Below are 6958 nucleotides of genomic sequence, written 5' to 3'. Positions count from 1 at the left end.
CATCAAAATTTAAAAGTCTGGTTTTCAAGAGACACCATTTAGAAAAACAAAACTCAAACCACAACTGAGAGAAATTATTTACAAAACATATACACAACAAAGGAATTATATCTAGAATATTCAAAAAGTCTTATAACTCAATAATAAAAACATGAATAACTCAATAAAAACAGGCCAAAGATTTTAAAAGATAATTCACCAAAGAAGATAACTGAATATTTAACAAGCACTAGAAAAGCTACTCAACATCATTAATGCAGTTCATTGTATGTCAAACATACCTTTTTTAAAAAGCTGTGAAATAAAAAAACTAATTGGTCACCTATGGGAATTGTTAGAGCAGCAATACATTTTTCTAAAGATTAGTAGAAAAAGGAAGAGTCCAGCAATATTATTTAACCTTTTCTATGTGAATTGTGCTTTAGGAAAACCAAATAGTCTATTGAAAAAAAGGTTTTTTGTTTTTTTTTTAAGTAGCAGTCACAAATACAGAGGGAATAATAGAATTAGAAACCATTATTGAGTAATCCTTAATACAAAAATAAACCTAGACAGAGCATCAGCAGCTGCTAAAATCATTAGGTTAGAGGCTGATGTGGCATTTCGTAATGCATGGACCAGGCTGACCACACCTGAAATCATGAGCAAAAGCAGAACAACCAGCCATTATGTACTTTCCCTCTTGTGATACAATAGTATATAGTGCCACCTATAATCTTTTTTTTTAATTGAATCTTAATATTACCAAGCTTCTAGATCTAAATGTCAGGGGGATTGAAGAACTTTTGAAACGAGGCCTTGTTATTCAATTAGCCAAATTCTGTGGGAAATTCTATAAATCAACAAACAAATATCAGGGAATTCCCTGGTAGCCCAGTGGTTAAGACCCCAGGCTTCCACTACAGGGGACACAGATTCGATCCTTGGTGGGACAACTAAGATCCTACATGCTGCAGGGCCAATAATTAAAAATAAAATAAATAAACATCATAAAAGAGAATGGGTAATTAGTATAAATGAAAAAAGAGAGATAGATTTAGATATTTAAGATATATTGATCAAATTTAGTGTGTGGACCTTGCTTGGCTCTTGATTCAAATAAACCAATGGTAAAAATATCTTTCAGAGCTAAGTGCAGACATTTGAACGCAGACAAGGTGTTAGATGATGTAGGGGCGCTATTATCAACCTTGTTTGGTGTAATAATGATATTGTGGTTATGCTCTTTTAAAAAGTGGCTACCTGTTGGGTATACATACTGAGGTATTTACAAGTCAAATTAAACCATAGCTGGGATTTCCTTTAAAATATTTTGGTGACTATGGTAGGGGAAAATGTTGTGAGAATGAGATAAATGACAATTCTCAAAAGTAGTGATGGATGGATATATATTAAATATATATATATATATTCTCTACTTTTAAATACACTATTTTTTCTACTTTGGATATGTTTGAAATTTTTCATAATAAAGAACTGGGGATTTTGTTTGTTGAATTTTAAATAGGTTGTGTTCACATAGGTTATAGCCATCAGGGTGAGTTCAACATGAGTATTCCCTATCTTTACCCACACACTCAATGACTGTGGGTCACAAATGAGAGGAATGAGTCAGTGGTGAAGAAAACAGCAAAGCAAGTGAAGTGGGCAGAACAGTGGCAGCTGGTACCCACCTCTGTGTTTGGGATGAGTGGGGAGTTGTAGGACCGTGACAAACGGAAGATCACAAACATGCTCATCCAAAGGGGAGGAAAATGTTGCCATGTGGGAATAAGGGCTTGAGATGGACAAGTCTTCTAATTTTTCATTGAAAACTTGAAATCTAGGCATTGCAGTAAAACCTCCGAATGTACAGGCAAATGATTATAATTTTTTCAACACTTTACAAGTCAGCGCTAGAAATCCAAATAAAATCTGTCTGGAGGCTAGATTTGTTCCACACACTGCTGTTTTATGATCTCTGACACCACACCATGTAATGCATTAATAATCGGATGACATTCTCAGCAGGTGAATCACAGGGCCAGGACGACTGAGGTTGTGCATATCCGAAATGCCCAGATTCTTTATATGCAAACAGCTGTTAAGCCAGGCACTGACCACAGTGAACTCTGAACTGAACACAGGCTTACAATTATCTCTATCAAACTGCATCTTGTCACTTGTCAGAACATTTGTCTCTTATTCTACCTTCAAATTCTACTGAATTTGCCCTCCCTTCCAGCTCTTTGTATCACACACAATTTTAATTAGCCTGTTCAAAGCCATCTACAAAGTTAATGTCAACCTGTGTGTATAGTTCAATGGAGTTCAATGGGTGGGTCAGGCTTCCCTCCGGCTAGACATCTACAGATATTCAGCTATAACTTCACCCTGCCTTCTGAGTTTATCCACCTCATATTTATCCATCTTCCTCCCTACATACAGGTCTAATCCACTAGTTTTGTGTGATAGGAATGCCACCTCCTTATACCTGTATATGTAGTACTTTATGGTTTTTATATCATGTTTCCATAATTTTCTGACTTGATCTTTATCACCCTTCACAACCTTTAAAAGTCCTATCAACCTCACAGTAAGACACTGACCTACAAATCTGCCAGTGGTCTATTTGTTTGTTTGTAATCCACTAATAATCTATCTGGTGATTTCTAGCTTAAATAGAGCAAAGACAACTAATTTAGCTTCTTACCTTCCCACTTCACCGCCTCACCAGAAAAAGAGTTCCCCAAACCACCATCATTCCAGCAATAACCTGTAGGGACAGAAACAATATTTAAGAGGAAGAATGTTCTAACCGTTAAGAGTTGACAGAAAGTGGAATGCATCACCTTGAGAAGAAATGACATGCTGATGCTAAAACTTTTCAAATAGTAGCTGGGATTTTGTAGAAGGGATTCCCAATGTGGACAGGGGGTTGGGCAGAATGACCTTTCATTTGTTTCTGTCCACGTGGGGGGCCCAGTCCATGCTCAACTCTTAGCTGACCTCTTGGAAATATCTGACCAGTTCTTGCAATGATAACCTCTAAAAGTTAAAAATTATACACTTGGCAAATGTGACTGTTTTTACGCTTTGTACATTTTAACATTAATTTCCTTCTTAAAAATTTTTCAGCAAATGTTTTTAAAATGCCAGCCTTTTCTCTATTCAAAATTGGAAAGAATCCATACAATGGAATATTATCCAGCCATAAATTAAAAAAAAAAAAAAAAAAGAAACTACTGATACAAGGTAGAACAGGATGAATCTTGGAAAACATTGAAAGAAGCCAGTCACACATTATGATTCCATTATGATTCCATTCATATGAAGGTCCAGAAACGGGGAAATGTAGAGACAGAAAGTAAATTAGTGATTATTTAGGGGTGGGGTGGGGTCATAGCTGAAGGATACACGATTTCCTACTGAGTTGATAAGAATGTTTTAAAATTGACTGTGGTGACTGATGGTTGCACCTATCTGTGAAAGTACTAAAATCCACTGAACTGCAAACTAAGTGCGTGAATGGTAGGGTATATGAGTTATATCTCGATAAAGCTATTTAAAAAATAATAAGCCAATTTTTTGTGTCGGGGTGGCGGGATAGATATTTGTTTCCAGGTTGGCTAGATTTCTAAAGGGGAGCGCTCACCATCTGCAGAGGATGAGCCTGTGAGCGAAAGCGTCTGGTCCAGCCAGGTTAGGTGACTGGGCGGACTTTGTCACATTCCAGGTGGTGTGGGGTTCCCCTTTCGGAACCGGGGGCTGGGGTTAGTAGCCGAGGAGACAGACAGAGCTCCGCCCACTTTCTCAGAGCTTTCTAGGTCTTTCTTCTCAGCACCCTGGTAGTATTTCCATCCCAGGAGTTTACTAGCACACTTCATAAAAACAGCTGAAACCATGCTTAGAGAACGCGTCCGGGAGGCCTCTCAACCCAGCTACTCTTGTTCCCCACTTCGCCCCACCTCCCGGGGATGTGGGGCGCCCCCCGCCCACCCATCCGCTAGCAAAGCGGGCCCCATGCCTCAGGGGTGCGTTCACGTGCTGGAACATTCCAAATCCAGCTGGCAGATTTCCTGCTTCCCGAGGGTACTTCTGAACTTGGGGTGTGCGGCGGGCAGGAAAGGATATCCCTAGAAAACGTCTGTTCTCCCGCCTGCCAGCGAATTCCACCCCTCCTGACTGACACCGGGGAGAAGGGGCACAAACGGGGAGGAAAACGCCCAGGCACTTTCCCCAAACTCCGCAGATCCGCCCAGGGAGGCCTGGAGGCCTGGGGAGGGGAGAAGGGCCCGCCGCCTAGAGGCTCTGAAGATCCGAGGGAGGGGGCGATGACTAGTTAGTAGTAGTTAAAAAGGAGGATAGCGACCGCTCCTGCTCTGGGCTTCGCGGGAGTGGTCGCTCGGCTCCCGCCCCGCCACCCAACGCGCACCCCGCCGCTCCTGGTCCTGGGTAAGGGGCAGCGGCCGGGAACCGGCTCCGGGAGCTCGGGCAAGCCCCGTAGAGAGGGCGCCGGAATTTTCGATGACGAGACCCAGGTAGGGCCCCATCACCGGTGCAGCGCCCCTGTGGTCCACATCCCCGGTATCGGGATCCGTGATTGGATGCCGTTAAAGGAAATGCCTAGGGAGAGGGAGCAGCAGGTAAACGTCCGGGTTCGGGCAGCTGGATGGTTCGCAGGGGCAACAAGTAGCTTGGAAAGCGAGTAAGAGGAGCGGATACGAGCGGCTTCCTGCCTGCAGCGGAGCAGAAGACGCACGCAGGGTAGTCAGAGACAGGAACTGAGGAGTGTAAAGAGAGTTTGATTCGTTTCCTTGAGCACGGAGGTAAAAGTGGGGAACGTGCGGGTATCCAAAAGGGTCATGCTCCAGGTGAGGCTCGAACTCACAACCTCGGCATTGCTCTGCATGTACTGCTGTATAAGTACCGCGCGCTAACCGATTGCGCCACTGGAGCTCCGCTTACCCCGCCTCGCGATGGCTCTATCAGGGTTTACTCAGGCCCCGTGCGGGCCTCTGCGGAGCATGCGCGCCTTCGGCTCGCGGCACGGCGGGAACTAGCCGGGGCCCAGAGACCCCGCAGCTTCCGGTCCGGCAGCTCCGGGCCAAGTGAAGGCGGGGAGGCTGCGGAAGTCTCCGTCTGGAATGGCGGGGTCGTTTGTCAGGGCCGTGTAAAGAGCTCAGCCCGCCTCCCTGAGCAGCGCGGGAGGAGGAGCCCTGGCCGCTGCGGTCTTAAAACCACCTCCGCGTCCTCGGTGTGGAGCTTCGCCTGCCGGGAGCAGACCCCGCGAGGAGCCGGTCTCACACGGGAGACAGGCTGCGGCCGGTGGGCGGGCCTTGTTGCGAGGGATGGAGCGGGGCGGCCTGGGCTCCGGGGCCGTAGATGTCCCGGACGACTGTCCCTGCCCCGTGCTCCAGCCTGCCTGGTGAGCAGGAAGACCCCACCCCCTAACCTGCGCTCCCTGGAAGTCGGTGGGAGCCGGGAAACGCGCGAACGAGCGAAGTCGGCAACCGCCTGTTGAGGCTCCAGAGTGCCGGGGCCGAAGTGGCCTTCGAGCTTCCAACACGGGACTGGGCGGGGATTTTACCGTCAGACCCTTGTTGTGTCCCGAAGGCTTTCTACTGCCCCCTGCTCTGTTCTGAGTGGGGTGCTCGGGCACTCAGGCTGAAGAAGTGTCCCCGAAATCGTATCAAGCCACTGGCGTTCCGGGGACACGATGATAGCCCGAGTCTTCAAGAGGCTGCAGGCTAGGGTCCCACGTCTTTTGTTGGGCCACACAATGTATGTTTTGTTTAAAGCGAGTTCCTAATATGTAAAATCAAGAGGTCTCATACAAATATCTGGATATCCATTTCTTTTTTGAAAGCGGAAAGTGTAAACCATACCCAGGACTGAATTATGACTGTCCCGCCCCCTATGCACTTCGTCTTTGTGGGCCCCTTTCTGCATTAAAAAAAATAATAAAATTTTAAAAATTATGTTTTGCTGCTATAAAACACAAATATAATCCAGGCTGTATTTATCGTTACATTCATTATATTTTTTCTGATCTCAAAAATTTTTTAATGTAAACATTCTGGAGAGTTCTAGGCACTGTGTCTGTTATCCTCGATAGATAACTCTAGTGGGGACCTCTGGGAGTTTATCAGCAGCCTCCTCCACTAAGTCCCCCGACCCCTTCCCTCTCGGATTCCTTTCATCGATTGTCTCCTGCGCCTCTGTTGGCATGTTGGTCACCCTGTTTGATGATCTCTGCTTTCCTGGGAGAGCCAGGACAACAAACAAGAGAACACTATGTCAATAAATTTCAGAACCATCACGAGCAAGGGATGGGGGCAGAATAATGATCATGCATAATCACCGTGATGAAGGGAAGGTAAGTGTTAAGTTGCTCAGTCTTGTCGGACTCTTTGCGACTCTATGGACGGGCTCACCAGACTCTTCTGTCTTTGGGATTCTTCAGGCAGGAATACTGGAGCCGGTTGCCATTTCCTCCTCCAGGAGATCTTCCCAACCCAGGGATTGAACCCCTACATTGCCGGCGGGAACCTTTACCGTCTGAGCCGCCAGGGAAGCTCAATCACCTTGATGGTGATGACTGTCATTAACAGGTTGTGTTTGGGTGATGAAGTCAAGAGTAGGACTGTAGAAAAGCCTTGAAATTGGAGCAGAAGAGACTGGAATGATCAGGCAAAGGCCTAGGTGACAGACACAGGCTCTGTGTAAGGGAGGGGCCTCTGAAGGGGGTGTTTTCAGGAAGGTCAATGCTTTGTGCACACTGTGTTATGCACCCAGGGAAAGGAGAGGAGTAAGCCTCTCCAGATGGTTTGTGAACGATGGGAGATACGCATCCAGAGCTCAGGAAGGATGGTCAACACCCCTGCAAGATCCCTTCAGGTACCAGGCTGATGGTGGAGGCAGAGCTGTTTACAAAATGCCAGGATTAGGGCTCCTTGGAGCCCACTCTGCCGGGTCC

At 46.0% G+C, this 6958-nt stretch overlaps 1 non-coding gene across 1 annotated transcript; it reads right to left on the bottom strand.

The window, feature by feature from the left end:
* Positions 1-4845: 4845 nt before the first annotated feature.
* On the bottom strand, positions 4846-4938 carry TRNAI-UAU (transfer RNA isoleucine (anticodon UAU)). The gene is given in 2 exon segments: positions 4846-4881; positions 4901-4938. It is a non-coding gene; the product is annotated as a tRNA-Ile (tRNA).
* Positions 4939-6958: the final 2020 nt, after the last annotated feature.

This window comes from Bos indicus, chromosome 11 (assembly GCF_029378745.1).
Source record: "Bos indicus isolate NIAB-ARS_2022 breed Sahiwal x Tharparkar chromosome 11, NIAB-ARS_B.indTharparkar_mat_pri_1.0, whole genome shotgun sequence".
Lineage (NCBI taxonomy): Eukaryota > Metazoa > Chordata > Mammalia > Artiodactyla > Bovidae > Bos > Bos indicus.
The sequence above is the reverse complement of the archived record's forward strand: the minus strand, read 5'-3'. Positions and strand labels throughout refer to the sequence as shown.